Below are 16912 nucleotides of genomic sequence, written 5' to 3'. Positions count from 1 at the left end.
GCAGAGAAGCAGCTGCTGGAGGCCATCGATGTTCTGAAACCAGAGGTGTGGCGCATAGAAGGTACATTCATTTAACTCTGATTTGTCATGGCAGATTATATGATAATGCCACTACACTGCCGCTGTTTGGTCTGTGAGTATAGTTCATTATGCATCCTATGAGCCTTTTACTAAGAGGAGGCATAATGAACGATACTCACAGACCAAACAGCTGCAGTGTAGTGGTATTATCCTGTAATCTTTGATTAAGAAAGGAAAGAGGCCGCACAGCTCGTAGTCACGATGCTATAAACTTTATTAATCCAACGTTTCTGCAAGCAGGATGCCTTCTTCAGGGTATGAAGAAGGCATCATGTTTGCCGAAACGTTGGATTAATAAAGTTATTAATTACTACTACTATAATATTAGTAATAAAACTTTATTTGTATAGCACCTATATATTTCATGACATGAAAATGATGGCAGTAATGCAATACACTGAGGACATGAATAACAACAAATAATTTAAAAGTTCAACTAAAAGCAGTGTAGTGTAGAAGTGAGTCTACAGAGGCAGTGTAGTGGCATTATCATATAATCTGCCATGACAACTCAGAGTTAAATGAATGTACCTTCTATGCGCCACACCTCTGGTTTCAGAACATCGATGGCCTGTCGAAGGTACAGTGTTAATAAACTACAGAGGCTGCCTGTCGAAGGTACATTGTTATTAAACTACAGAGGCTGCCTGTCGAAGGTACAGTGTTATTAACCCATTCTGACCTGAGATCAGATTCTAAAAATGTCTGTTTGAAAATGACAGTTTTCTGAAAAAGCTATGTTTCTATTTCAGTCGTTCTTCGATTTTTCTAAAATAGCAGACCTAAAAAGCTCGTAGTGCGCCACTCGGTGGCGCGCTATGAGCTTGTAGATCTGCTATTTTTCAATAGCTATAGCTATAGCATAACGTAATGCTAACACCAAAAGGGGTTCCCGCGCAAAATGGGTTAAACTACAGAGGCTGCCTGTCGAAGGTACAGTGTTATTAAACTACAGAGGTTGCCTGTCAAAGGTACAGTCTTATTAAACTACAGAGGCTGGCGTCGAAGGTACATCTGATTAAGACGACCCCCATTTTTCAAGACTCATTTGTGGAAAAAGAACATTGAATGTCAAATAGTCTAGTCCCTGATTATAATACGACCCAGTTATTTCCATTAGGAAAAAAACATTATTTCAGACCAATATGATATGTGATTTCAGTATCTACTATGTTCTATCTGTTCTTAACTAATATTCTGCTCTCTCCTGTTCAAGGTGTAATGGAGTGGGACATGATTGCAGTGAGTGGAGCCAAACAAACCAGAGATGAGAGCTCAGCCCAGCATGAATTGATAGTCAGGTTTTCTCCAGGCTAGCAGAAAAACGGCGACAGCTGAATGTCCAAAACGGGTCTAAGTCCACCATGGTTATTTTATTTATTTTCCTGAGCACAGAGCATGATTTGAATCATTTTATATAGGAGCATGCAGCACATATTTCACCACATATGAGTGTGACGATGCAGTGAGCCTCGTCACACTCATTCAGCCAAACTTTAGGCCATAATTGTCGTACTCGTTCAGTGCTAACCTTAAACATTAGCACTTTGGTGGACTTAAAGTCTGCTACAGCTCAGGAAGACGTCCAGATTGAAACACACCACACACCACACATTATAACTGAAATGTATCATTGTTACAGCTTGTGAACCAAACATGTTTATGGTTAACAAATATTATGTTATATTATTATTATACAAATGTAGAATCTATGATCCTATGTCCTAGGATAGGTGGTGGTGTAGCAAAGATTAGGCACAACATTTGGAATAGAATTATACCGTTTTATATTCTGTGCTTTATTGTTGCTACACTGCCTGTCTTTGGTTTAGGGTTAGGGTTAGATAGGGTTATTGTTGCTAAACTGCCCTCTGTCATTGTTGCACATAGGACTAAGAGACTATCAAAAACGAAATTACGTTTCTCCTAGTGTCTTTTTAACTAGGAGAAACGTGATTTCGTTTTTTTCTGCTGCTACAGTTGGGAAGAATGACAAAATAAAGCAATCAATCAATCATTGCACTGAATTATTGTTACATATTCCTGTAAATGTTTTGGAAATGCATTGGTAAAAATGTGTGGGAATCCTGCGACACGATCATAGTGCCCTTAAATTATTTGATCTGTGTTTATTACTACAGTCGAGTGCTGATGTTTTATTGTGTATCTTTGTTTTATCCAGTGTTTTATTGTCCACTAATTGTCAGTAGATTAGTGTAATGCTTTTTTTTAACTTGTAGTCAGTCAGCTCAATGAATGAACTGGTTGGTGGTGACGTGTAATATTTCACCACTACACCCATAGGTGTCCCTGACAGACTTATCAAAGTTCCTCTCCACCTGTAAACAAGAAAGTGCTCCTTGGCGTTGCTGAAATGGTGAATATTTTCAGCTCCATCCATAGTTTTAAAGAATTAAATGTTTCTTCTGTATTCTCTTTTTTTGATAGCTAGAGTCTGGTGTTCATAAGAAAATAATAACATGCTTCTTTCTCTGTTGGTGTCAACAAGCAGCCTAAATTACAATGGGTTCAATCTATGAATTAACCTTCAGGAATGAAATAATGTAACTATAATTCATGGGTTAATTATTATCCATTTAAGTTTTACGGTACATTATGTGGTCTGTTATATTGTAGGCCTATAGTTATTTTAACCCTATTTTCAAATATAACTTTCCTCATCAACTCTACAAAAGGCATCAGGGGAAATGGTTATAGAGCTGTTACTGATTTTGTCCACTTGAGGGCGTCAGAGACCCTATTTTCCTTTGAGGGACAAAGGCCGTTGAATAAGAACAGAACTCAGAACTTTGCAAGGGTGATAATGAATATAATGCTTTATGAAAACAATAGCAATCTCTAGCAGTCACTTTGGGACAAATAACATTTATTTCCCCTCAAAACTATTTAAATAGTAGTCTAGGCCGCACACGCAGTCACGCACACACGTACACACAGGTACAACCCAGCCCACGGCCCCGCCCCTACTTGAATAGTATGTCACTCCATTCATCCATCCTGTTTTAGGAGCCTTGGTTCCAAGTCCAGCAGACTTAGGAACAGCTTCTTCCCCTCCACTGTCATCTACCTAAACTCCTCATCCACTCCTTTCCCTCCCCCAGTGCCAGCCCCCCCTCCAACCCAGACTCATCCTAGTCTGTAACACTATGTGGACTCATGCGATATGGCCACTGGACTTGTGGAATATGGTCTCTGGACCTTAGTTTAGCACTGGGCCACGTGCAATAAGGGCTACGTGCAATATGGACAGATCATGTTTTTCTTATTTATTACTTATTTAAATGACTACTGCTCAGTTCATTACTACTGTAATTAATGTATCCTCCTTGCTGACATGTTTGCACTATTGGTGAGATGCGAAAATACTTTTCGCTGTGCTGTACTTGTACTGTACATTGACAATAAATTGAATCTCATCTCTCATCTCGTCAGCCAATCACATCGCGTCGTTCTCCGCACGTGACCTGCCCCGCGTCATTTTGATTGAATGATTGAAAGCATTTGTGTCGGCGTCTTATCACGGCCAGGAGGAGGACCGACCATGTTGAATGAATCCTTTTCCACTCACGTCAGCAGGTTAACATTACAAACCATCCCTGACGGACCAGCGGCGGACCCCCTGGCTGTAGCCATTTAAACCCTGTGCTAACCGTACCTGCTACTGGTAAAGGATTTATCATTTTAGAAGGGCTTTCATACACGGTGGATTTATTGCGTGGTTTGACAGAGGAACTGTTTTAAGTTGTTTTTTTGTTTTGAGAGAAAGGTAGGATATCGTTTGAACTGTGGAACATTTAGGAGTGAGCCTCTTGAGTTGTGTGAATTTAATCATTTCGTTTGGTTTGTATGTAGAAGGTTGCTGTGAAATGTAAGGTATTTAAACCAAATGTGTTGGAAAAAGTAACCTTTCAGTTGTGTTGACACACTGACGCCACACAGCTGAGTCAAATGACTAATTGGCATCACCAGTGCAATGGGATGAATCTAGAGTTGTAATGCATGCCGTCCATTGACAGCCCATTGATCCACATTGAATTTACAATCTGCTTGTATTAAACAATGCTAAACTCCCCAACGTTGCAGCTGTAGGGCAAGCTTGAATTATAGCCTACTCTCAATCTGCAAAGCAAATTTGTTTCATAAAAATACACCGTAGACGTGTTATAAGTGACGTTGAGCTACTTTCGGAAGCACTTGTTTTTAATTAATGGGTAGTGCTGCTGCCTCCTGCATTGTGACAAAACAGGTGGTAGGCATGGCTGTTCAGTGACTTCCAAAAGTACTCGACATTACTTGTAATTTGTATTTTAAATTGCTTTCTAGAAGCGGATAAGATATTGACTCTACAAACTATTGTGCATAGGGTTACATTTTGATATTGCACTTTTGAATATTCTTTAAAGGATCCCTGGTTAAAGACAAATAGGCCTATGCCGTAAGACATTATACTTAACCCTCTATAACAAATCTTAAAATGGAAACTATTTTATTTCTTTCATAAATAAATAATCTTTCACTTTCACTGCCCCTGTTGCAAGTTGATTTATGTCATGTCCATATGGTCTATCCCTATGGAATGCATACCGTATGCTAATAAAAAACAGCTTAATACTTCCTAAGATTAATATAAGCATCAAAGCAATATTTTAAATACTTTTTTATGCATTCCATGGCGCTGGACCACACATGGACATCATCAACCTGCAACGGGAACAGTTCCTATGGAGTAAAATATTCTCTATTTATGAAAGAAATAATATATTGAAGGTGTTATGTTACAGAAGGTTTATTTTTACATTTTAGTTATAGATGTCTTAAGGAATATTTGTCTTATGTTTCTATTACTGTGAGTGATATGGTCAGCTTCTGATGTCTTTCTTTCTTTCTAGATGTGGATGGAGATGAACATAGATGCCCTGGTCTCCTGTGACCCCATGTCTGAGTGGCCTCCAGTCCGACCACCCCATCCTGGCTGCTAAGATGTCCATGTGAAGGTCACCAGGGTTCTGAGTGGCCTCCAGACCGACCACCCCATCCTGGCTGCTAAGATGTCCATGTGGACATTATGAGTGTTTGTATAGAGAGAAGCATGGCTGAAGAGCTTTGCATATCAGTCGTTTCTTGCTGCTGCCAAAGTCAAATTGTGATATCTGTAGTGTTTAGTACATGGCCGCTTATGAGATGTAGATATAAGTCCACCTGACTGGTGGAAATAGCCTTGTGATACATACTGGGTGTGCTCTTTGGTCCTTCACAAAACAAACAAACAAAAGTAAACAAAATGCCACAAACTCACTAAAAGCTGCACAAAATCACACAAATCAAGGGATGTCCGACAGTCCGTGTCAAACTCCTAATTGCCGTTTATCAACAGATACCGATATATATATATATATATATATATATATATATGCAGGCTTTTTCCAGTGGTGGAAACATCACTCAAAAGTTTTACTTAAATAAAAGTAGGCTATAAATACTGCAATATAGAAATACTCCGTTACAAGTAAATTCAACATGTACTCGAGTAAAGGTATAAAAATGTACTTAAAATACCAAAAGTAATTATTAATAATTACTCATGCAAGGGTTAGGGTCTAAATCTAAATCTAAAATCTCTCATCTCAAGTTTTCAAATGTATAAAAATCATTTGAAAATGGCAGATCTACAAGCTCACATGTGTCTTATTGTATTGTGAGCTTGTAGATGTTTTTAATGTAAAAAAATAAATAAAGTAAAATTAAGGGTTAGGGTTATTACTTTTTAATGCCGTTATCGGTGGACAATATCGGACATCCCTAACAAAAAAAAAAATCAAATGTGTCAATACATTTCAAAGTGCCACTAAAACTTCACCAATAAATAAAAAAACATCCACAAGTTCCATAAATTAAATGCCACAAAGGTTTGACAAACATGCCGAAAAAATGAAGAAATTAAAAAAAATACGTTTCATAAACATCTTCTGCCGTATGTCCATAGAACAAGCCAGTACAGTGTCATTGTCTAGGTCACCTAAGCCACGATCACCATTCGGTGGCCGGTATTTGGGGCAAATGGTCATTACGTGTTCCACAGTCTGTAGTGGATCCTCGCATTCACAGTGGGCACTGTCCGAGATGTCCCACTTCTGCTTTGAGGGTTGTCCACTCCTTGCAGGGGAGGTGCTGGCAAAGAACATATTTGGGGTCCTCAATGTATTCCACTGGTCCCTCTGTCTTGCCTTCACCCAGGATGCCTTGGAGGTGTCAGCTGGTGTTGTGTGGAGCAGTTCTTGGGCCTGTATTGGCAAAGGGGCACCGTGACTTGAGGCACGTGTGCTGTGGCAAAGGGTGCCGTGACTTGGTGTGTGTGTGTGTGTGTGTTGTGGCAAAGGGCACCGTGACTTGAGGCACGTGTGCTGTGGTGTCTCTGATGACCTTGTGGAGGAGATGGCTGGGATTCACTCAGCTGTGCCTTCCCGGTGAGGGCCAGCGTGGCTGCTTCTCGTCTGACCTCTGTTGGAGTGATTCCAGCGAGAGCAGGCAGTTTGTTTGGGGTGGCCCATCCTGTGTTGAGGGCAGCATCCAGCTTCTTGACATGAGAGCTACGGCTCCAGACTGGGGCACAGTACTCTGGTCGTCTGCATAGCCATACTACATTGATGTTGTTGCAGGGAGGTCTTGGATGTAGCTGTTGAACAGCAGTTACTGGTGTGGAACCGAAAAGCTTCACAAACATGCCAAAGATTTCTAGTTTTTAATCTAGTTTATTTTCAAATAAATTTGTTTTTACTTCTGTTTTGTGAAGCAACTTTGGGTACCTTGAAAAGTGCTATATAAATTGTATGTATTATAAAAAAACAGCAATTGTCGCCACACAGACATCACAAATTCCTATTGGCAGCAGCAACATGTGAGTGATGTGCAAAGCTCTTCAGCCATTCATAGACTATAACCACCATGTCTTCCTTCCAGATGCTGAGAGGCTCAACCGGAGCCCCTACAGGTGGATATCTGCAGTTCTCGCTGTCCATGGATGAATCTGCATGGGGGGCTCTGAAGGCGGCTCAAAGTAAGAAACCACTTAGACTTTTCTATTACTGTGAGTGTTATGGTCGGCTTCTGTTTTAAATGTTCTCTATACATTTTGTGTATGATGTGAAAGGACACAATGTACGTATATCTGGCTCTTGGTCACTTTAATTAATCTTTCGTTCTTTCTTCCTTAGGGTGGATGGGTCGTGGTAGACGTCGTGGAAGGACAGAGATCCGTTTCAAAGCTTCCCTCCCGGAGGACTTCTGCTGTGAGTAGGAATATTTCTTGTTGGGATGGATATCTGTTGTACTGTTATGGTATGAAGTATAGCATGGCAGTATGATGCCTCCTAGTGGCACTGTGGTTGAATGTCTGTCAGCTCTCCAAGCTAATCAAAGTCTTAATGACACTTTTGTTAACCACTTCAACCCCAGCATCTCTATTCTGGGGGAAGCGTTCAGCCAAATTAGCAGATCTACAAGCTCACACTGCGTTGCAACGTGTTGTGAGCTTGTAGATCTGCTATTTTTGGCAAATCAATTTGTGTAGAGTGAAATCGGAGCATATACCAAATGCTCTCTTTAAAGGTCTGTTTTATCAAATCTATAGAGCGTTTAAGTGGTTCTGAATATGCAGCTCAACAAAAGCTAATTTGGTCTTTATTTCTTTCTTTCTTAGGACGGAGATCTGTGTAGATGCCGGAGGACTTCAGACCTGGGCCTGCCCGGTGAGGAACCGCACAGTAAGAACCACTCTAGGCCTTTCATGATTATGAGGTTTCTTTTTACTGGACGATTATTGTCGCTTAAATAAATTGCAATTAAATATTTAAGTGTGGCCCGGATGGTTAGCTCAACTGTCTGGGCACCTAGGCTGCCAAGCCAGCCGGATGGCGTGCTGCGGGTTCGACTCCCGACGGCCTTTGCCGCGTGTCACTCCCCATCTCTTTCCCCCTTTCCTGTCTATATACTGTTCACTATCAGTAAAGGCATAAAAAGCCCCAAAACCAACATGAGGGCTATGGCTCCAGACTGGGGCGCAGTACTCAGCGGTGGGGAACACCAGAGCCTCGGTACCGGCTAGACGCCGTATCGGTGCGGCACAGGTGGTGGTCTTTCTCTTGACGCTGTCAGGTGTTGTTTAAAGGACAGTGTTCTGTCCAGCTTCACTGCAAGATATGATGGGGAGGAATGGGACTGTAAAAATATACAAATGACACCACTGCTATCACCGAAGAGCACACCCTAATTGATCACGTCTAGGAATTTCAACAATTTAGGCAGTTATCACATACTTTATACAGAGTGACTTACAGTAAGCAACAACAACACATAGTAATACATCAAATTCATAAACAATTGTCATCAAGAATAAGAAGTAAGCTAAGAACCTAACAGTAGACTATTGGCAGCAACAACAAGGGAGTGATGTGCGAAGCTCTTCAGCCGTTCATAGATGATAACCGCTATGTCTTTCTTCCAGATGTACTGCAGGTCTCCCGCTGTCCAGGAATCTGCATTCCTCTGAAGACGACTCAAAGTAAGAGACCCTGTTAGGCCTGTCAAAAAGAACCCTAACTTAAACGTTTATTACTTTAAGTGATATGTTTAGCTTCTGTTTAAATGTTCTCTATAAATAAAAGTTTGATGTACTAGGATGTATATATGTTGTGACAGGATAGAATATATATCTGGCTCTTGGTCACTCTAATCAATCTTTCTTTGTTAGGATGAAGATCGTGGTGGATGTCGCTGGAATGCCGTTGCTGGACAGGGGGCGCACACACATACACACACATACACACCCCCACACACACACACACGGAAAGGCTAATTTGGTGTGTGTTTTTTTCTTTGTTAGAATGGAGATATCGATAGACGAGCTGATGTTCCCTGGACAGAGATCCGTTCCAAAGCCCCCCCGCCTGGGGGCTTCCTCAGAGGACTCTGATGAGCTGTGAGTAGGAACAGTTCTTGCTTGTTTCTGAGGATGGATAACTGCTTTTGTACTGTTATGGCACGAAGAATGCCATCATTTACAGTAATCCAAATGTTTTAAATATTTTATGATAAATCTAAATGACTCCGCACAATAGTTTGAGAGTCAATATCTCATCTGCTTTTAGAAGCACTTGAATACAAATTACAAAAGATGTTGAGGACTGTACATGTGTTGATGCCTCCTAGTGGCACTGTGGTTGAATGTCTGTCAGCTTTCCAAGCTAATCAAAGTCTTAATGACACTTTTGTAACCACTTCAACCCCAGCATCCCTATTCTGGGGGAGCGTTCAGCAAAAATAGCAGATCTACAAGCTCGCACTGCGTTGCAACGTGTTGTGAGCTTGTAGAGCTAATGGTTTCTTTCTCTCTCTCTCAGGATGGAGATCATAGTAGACACAGCTGGAGCCTCTAGAGATGGAGATCTGCAGGTCTGTCCATAGATGGATGGGAGGACGGAGGACGGAGATCTGGGTAGACGCTGGAGGACTTAGGACCTGGGCCTGCCCCGTGAGCAACTCAACGGTACGAACCGCTTTAGGGTTAGGGCTTTTTGAGGCTTCGTAAAAAGCCAATAATCGTCCGTTGCCGATAATTGGTCGATCCCTATTCTTAAACGTTACTGTAAGTGCATGTGTATGTTGTGACAGGACACGCACACACACAGCAAAGCTAATTTGGGGTGTGTCTCTTTCGTTCTTTGTTAGAATGGAGATCTCAGCCGATGCCCGAGATCCGAAGCTTTCCCCGGGTGTTTCCGCTGAGGACTTCTGGGTCGCTGGGAGGCTCGGACGGAGCTGGAAGGTTCGGTAGACGCCACTGGAACCCGTTTAGGCCTGTCAGAATCTAAGGTTTTATAATGGCCGATTTAATTGTCGTCATACTAACATTCTAAATAAAACTTTGGCTTTTGTAGGCTTTGTAAACAAAAAGCTGCACATGGCATAATTCAATAACTTTATACACTAAAAAAGAAGTAAATTACAAAGTGACACATTTAGAGCTTGTAGAGCCTCGGTACCGGCTAGACGCCGTATCGGTGCGGCACAGGTGGGGGTCTTTCTCTTGACGCTGTCAGGTGTTGTTTAAAGGACAGTGTTCTGTCCAGCTTCACCGCAAGATATGATGGTGAGGAATGGGACTGTAAAAATATACAAATGACACCACTGCTATCACCGAAGAGCACACCCTAATTGATCACGTCTAGGAATTTCAACAATTTAGGCAGTTATCACATTATCCAGAGTGACTTACAGTAAGCAACAACAACACATAGTAATACATCAAATTCATAAACAATTGTCATCAAGAATAAGAAGTAAGCTAAGAACCTAACAGTAGACTATTGGCAGCAACAACAAGGGAGTGATGTGCGAAGCTCTTCAGCCGTTCATAGATGATAACCGCTATGTCTTTCTTCCAGATGTACTGCAGGTCTCCCGCTGTCCAGGAATCTGCATTCCTCTGAAGACGACTCAAAGTAAGAGACCCTGTTAGGCCTGTCAAAAAGAACCCTAACTTAAACGTTTATTACTGTAAGTGATATGTTTAGCTTCTGTTTAAATGTTCTCTATAAATAAAAGTTTGATGTACTAGGATGTATATATGTTGTGACAGGATAGAATATATATCTGGCTCTTGGTCACTCTAAGTCTAATCAATCTTTCTTTGTTAGGATGAAGATCGCGGTGGATGTCGCTGGAACGCCGTTGCTGGACAGGGGGCGCACACACATACACACACACATACACACACACACACACACACACACACATACACACATACACACGCGGAAAGGCTAATTTGGTGTGTGTTTTTTTTTCTTTGTTAGAATGGAGATATCGATAGACGAGCTGATGTTCCCTGGACAGAGATCCGTTCCAAAGCCCCCCCCCCCCCCCTGGGGGCTTCCTCAGAGGACTCTGATGAGCTGTGAGTAGGAACAGTTCTTGCTTGTTTCTGAGGATGGATAACTGCTTTTGTTCTGTTATGGCACGAAGAATGCCATTTACAGTAATCCAAATGTTTTAAATATTTTATGGTAAATCTAAATGACTCCGCACAATAGTTTGAGAGTCAATATCTCATCTGCTTTTAGAAGCACTTGAATACAAATTACAAAAGATGTTGAGGGCTGTACATGTGTTGATGCCTCCTAGTGGCACTGTGGTTGAATGTCTGTCAGCTTTCCAAGCTAATCAAAGTCTTAATGACACTTTTGTAACCACTTTAACCCCAGCATCCCTATTCTGGGGGAGCGTTCAGCAAAAATAGCAGATCTACAAGCTCGCACTGCGTTGCAACATGTTGTGAGCTTGTAGAGCTAATGGTTTCTTTCTCTCTCTCTCAGGATGGAGATCATAGTAGACACAGCTGGAGCCTCTAGAGATGGAGATCTGCAGGTCTGTCCATGGATGGATGGGAGGACGGAGGACGGAGATCTGGGTAGACGCTGGAGGACTTCGGACCTGGGCCTGCCTGGTGAGGAACTAGGGATGTCAGGGGTTAACCGGTTAACCGGTTAGCCGACCGTTAAGAAACATCCGGATATTTTTATCAGCATTTAACGGTTAATTTGCATAATAATAAATGCGTCTTCTGATCTTAAATCCCTTTATTTTAGATAGTTTTTAGTAATAGTACAACATAAACATTACAGAGACTGTAGTTGTCACTGTACAATACTTTAAAACAGTTGTCATGTTGCACACATGCCTAAAATTGCTATTTGCGCCGCCCAGCTTGTCGCACTCCAGGCTACATGAACAGCGCTCGGGCTCAATGTCCCCGTTCTCTGTTGTACTTCAATGGCTAGTTGGCTACAAGTTACAACGGTAGCTTTGCGGTAGTCAAAATGTAAGCGAGTGACAGCGAGACGAGATGAACACATGTCGACCGTATCAATGCAGAGACCTACATTATTAAATCCATTATTGGCCATTTGGCCTGGAGGGAGAACGTTTACAGCCGCCGCTGCCGCTTCCTCCTCCTTCTCCTCCTATCCGTCTCCACACTGGCACGGCTTACGGCTATCAAAAGTTAGCCATGTGCTATCGATGTTTGAGGGTTTTCTCGTCAGCGAAAAGTCAACAAACGGAACACGGTGACATGCATGCTGATCTTCCTTAATAATAAAAAAAGGCTTAGCCCATGCGTCCAGTGGCTTTATAGGTATAGGTTGCTCGGATCTGGACTGGATTTATTTATGTTTTGTTGGACTAGAACCGGCGGACCTCTGTACTGTAGACGCGCAGATGCATGCATCATGCAGATGCGATGCGTTGTTTATTGATGATTAAGCCAGAAGCCTACAACAATTTATTTATATTGTTAAATGTTGCTTTTTTGTTTGTCTTTTATAAAAGGAGCATAAATAAATGTATGCCATTCGTCTACCAACTTTAATTATGTAGCCTGCTATACATGCATATTACATTTGGGGTAGCCTATTAAAAAAAGAAAAAAATCAACCACTATCCGTTAATGAACCGGTTAATCCTAACGGGTAACCGGTTGGGAAACTATCCGTTACTGACATCCCTATGAGGAACTCAACGGTACGAACCGCTTTAGGGTTAGGGCTTTTTTAGGCTTCGTAAAAAGCCAATAATCGTCTGTTGCCGGTAATTGGTCGATCCCTATTCTTAAACGTTACTGTAAGTGCATGTGTATGTTGTGACAGGACACGCACACACAGCAAAGCTAATTTGTGGTGTGTCTCTTTCGTTCTTTGTTAGAATGGAGATCTCAGCCGATGCCCGAGATCCGAAGCTTTCCCCGGGTGTTTCCGCTGAGGACTTCTGGGTCGCTGGGAGGCTCGGACGGAGCTGGAAGGTTCGGTAGACGCCACTGGAACCCGTTTAGGCGTGTCAGAATTTAAGGTTTTATAATGGCCGATTTAATTGTCGTCATACTAACATTCTAAATAAAACCTTGGCTTTTGTAGGCTTTGTAAACAAAAAGCTGCACATGGCATAATTCAATAACTTTATACACTAAAAAAGATAAGTAAATTACAAAGTGACACATTTAGAGCTTGTAGATCGGTTGCTTCCATTATTTCTTTAAAATGTTTGAAAATATATGAACATTTTCAACATGGAGACGATTATGACTTATCTCTAAAAAAGTATTACTTGGCGATTAGGTAATTGTGACAGGCCTAAATCCTTCTAGTTGTGTTTTTATATCATGTTCTGTAATCAGTTAGGGTTGACTACAGACTTTTTTTAGGAACAAGATCATCATGCCGGTGAAGAGCACGTTTCTAGCCAATGGAGCAACTATTTCTGATCACCTTTGGAGTTACATCACAGCAAGGTAACTATACAACACACACACACACACACACACACACACACTATGATCATGACATCAGCTTGTGACTGCAACTTGTTCTTGTTCCTGTTCGCAGATGACTCGGCACTGCTAGTCTCGGACAGGAACAAACTGCAGGTTGAAAAGGCCCTCAGCTCTGAATTCGGTAGAATCTGTACCTGGCTCGCTGATAACAAACTATCCTTACACCTGGGAAAAACTGAATCCATTCTCTTTGGATCTAATAGTAATCTCAGCAAGGCAAATGGCTTCTTGGTTAGAGTTGGTGACAATGTTATCACACGTAAAGATGAAATTACCTACCTAGGTTCCATCCTGGAGGCTAATCTTTCCGGTGATAAAATGGCCACCATCGTAATCAAAAAAGTCAACCGAAGAACAAGATTCCTTTACAGGATCTCCTCACTGTTCAACAAAAACACCTTGAAGACCTTAACGGGAGCCCTCGTACAAAGTTTCTTTGACTATGCATGCACCTCCTGGTACCACAGCACCTCAAAGGCCCTTAAAACTAGGCTCCAGACTTCCCAAAACAAACTGGTCAAGCTCCTACTTGGCCTCACCCCCCGAACCTACCTCACTCCTGCCCACTTTGACAGGCTGGAATGGCTTAGGGTCGACGACTGAGTACACTATCTTGCAATGGGTCTGGTCCACAAGATTCGATACACCACCAAGATACCCATGTACCTGTCTAGATACTTCCTTAATGTTAACGAAGTCCACACCCACAACACCAGAGGGAGTGCAACGAACCATGTACAACCCAGATTCGGCACTAACAAGGGACTAAATTATTTTCACTCGTATGCCACCAAAATGTGGAACGCCCTACCAACAGTCATTAAGACATGTGAATCCCTTGACTCCCTTTTTCCCCCTCACTGTATAAGTTTATTTTCCCTCCCTTCCCCATAGTGTCTTATTTGTACGTCTCTAAATGTTTTGATTAATTGAACATGGTGGACCCTCTTGTAAACAAGTGTAATGCTTAATTGGATCGTCCACTTAAAGTTAACAGTCTTTGTATTGAGTTTGTGCTTGACATGTACTGTAATTCTGCAAACTGTTAATATTTCAATCAATATTGTTTTATGACCAAAGTAGTAATGAGCATTTCTTTCTTTTCTTTAGGACGTTGCTGGTCTCCTGTGTGGCTCCATCTGGAGGTCACCAGGGTTCTGAGTCACTCAGATCCTGACTGGTAGTGGTGATATGTAGATGTGATCAATCAGGGCTCTTTGAAAATAATAAACAATACAATAATAAACCAATATAAATAACTAGATAATAATATAAATAAATGGATAAAACGAACGATAAAAAAATAGATAAATAATAGATAAATTAAAATAAAAGTAAATTAAAATAGTAAAAAATAAATAAAATAAATAAAATAAATAAAATAAATAAAATAAATAAAATAAATAAAATAAATAAAATAAATAAAATAAATAAAATAAATAAAATAAATAATACACAAAATAAAATAAAATTAGTAATGGATAAAATAAATATAATTAATATAGACAATAATACATAAAATAAATTAAATTATCAATATAGTAATGCATAAAATGAGTAATAACAGTAATACATAAAATAAATGCATAAAAATAAAATTAGTAATAACAGTAATACATAAAACAAATACAATTTGTAATGCATGAAGTAAAATTAGTAATAACATAGTAATCCATCAAATAAATACAATTCGTAATAAAGTTATACATAAAATTAGTAATAACATAGTAATATATAAAATACAATTGATACAATAGTAATGCATAAAATAAATACAATTACTTTGTATTGTAATTATAGAATGACTTAAAAAAAAAAAACGTATCAATCACAACCAGGCTATATTGCCAGCAGGCAGGTGGACTGTAGACTCACTACAGCTGTCACAATGTGTTAAACTGTGTTTTGACCCAACTGGCCTCCAAGGAGAGGCGAGCATGGAGCCGGACATCTGATGATACACGAGAGAAGACGCCATAGTAAAAAAAAAAAAAATGTAATAAAAGTAATATGTTTCATGTTGATTGTACTTTATTAATGATGCCATATATCTGTAAATCATTATTTTCTTAATAAATTATTGCATTTATACCCGGGTGTCTGTTATGGGTCCATTACCCCTAGATCAAATGGTTCATAATAAGGATGAGGAATACAGTGGTACTATTTACATGTTTAAGGAATATTTAGTTATAGTTAATGTATTTTACACATTTTAGACCTTCTAAAACCTAGCTCAAGGTTTTCTGAAAACCTTCACATTCTTATTGAAACAATAAATAAAGGATGTAGACGGATGGATCCCGGCATGAATGGTATAAGGTATAGGTTTCACCAGGTCTAAATGGGCTAAAAGGAGGCCTCAGGTATTCAAAGGTTTTCACCCCAAGGTCTCTACAGAATGACCTGGCTTATTAATATGAATGCTGACAATCTCCCAGAACAGAGCCATGCCACCAAACATGAATGTTGAATATTGTAATTAAATTACTGTATGCAATTTTAAATTGTATTACATTTTTTACCACTAAGACCAGACTGAATTTTAAGTAATAAGACTGTTTGGCTTGTTGTTGTGTGGTACTTTTCCTCCAGGAAATGACTCTGTACTCCTTTGAAAACTTTAGAAATTAGAATAACTTTTAGTTATTAAATGTTCTGATGCAAATGGACCTCAATGTAAACAAGTCTTTAATAATATGTTTGTTTTCTTTAACCAGGCAGAACAAATGTAATAAAATATAATTTAACAATCTAATGAATATATCTAGTTTATTAATAGAAAAACTAGTTATTAGATAATACAATAAATAATAGACACTGTGTTTATTTTCTTAAATAAATACATATTTAAAATGTATTAATGAATAGAACTAGTTTGAACTTAATGGAACAACTAGTTATTTAATACAAAGGAAAGAATACTAGACAATTATGTTTATTTTCTTAAACCAGGCAGAACAAATAATGTAATAAAATGTGAATTAATGGATCTATTTTATTAATAGGAGAATTAGTTTTTAGTTATTTTTATTATAAGTTATTTAATTCGTTTCCGGTGTGTTACATTGAAGTCGGTGAACCTATAGAATTCTGTGACTCTGTACTGCCGATCTTCAAGCTCAGAACATCGGCTGTTTTCACACCTGCTAGTGATTACATCAACAAACAACACAGGGAGCTACAGCTGACGTACGTGACGCCATTCTCATGTAGCTGCCTGTAACCAAATGCACCCTGTAACTCTGAAAGTATTCAGAGTAACACATGGAACCAAATGGACCCTTACGGGTCTGTAACTCGTGACAAGGAGCAGTGCATGGGGATTTAAACAACAAACCTTTTGTGAGTGAGTACCGATACGGTTGTTTATAAACTGGTACAGTGTGGCTTTACAATGAGTTTAACTGTCTGATTTTATGCAACGTGCTG

At 40.0% G+C, this 16912-nt stretch overlaps 1 long non-coding RNA gene across 2 annotated transcripts; it reads left to right on the top strand.

Moving 5' to 3' along the window:
- Window positions 1-12851: 12851 nt before the first annotated feature.
- Window positions 12852-14697, top strand: LOC310879087. Of its 2 annotated transcripts, none has more exons than XR_014570933.1 (3): window positions 12852-12952; window positions 13352-13438; window positions 14591-14697. It is a non-coding gene; the product is annotated as an uncharacterized lncRNA (long non-coding RNA). The 2 variants fall into 2 exon arrangements; XR_014570934.1 differs by having other exon boundaries at window positions 13341-13438.
- The last annotated feature ends 2215 nt before the right edge of the window (window positions 14698-16912 follow it).

This window comes from Protomyctophum parallelum, assembly GCF_964188405.1.
Source record: "Protomyctophum parallelum genome assembly, chromosome: 21".
NCBI lineage: Eukaryota > Metazoa > Chordata > Actinopteri > Myctophiformes > Myctophidae > Protomyctophum > Protomyctophum parallelum.
The sequence above is the reverse complement of the archived record's forward strand: the minus strand, read 5'-3'. Positions and strand labels throughout refer to the sequence as shown.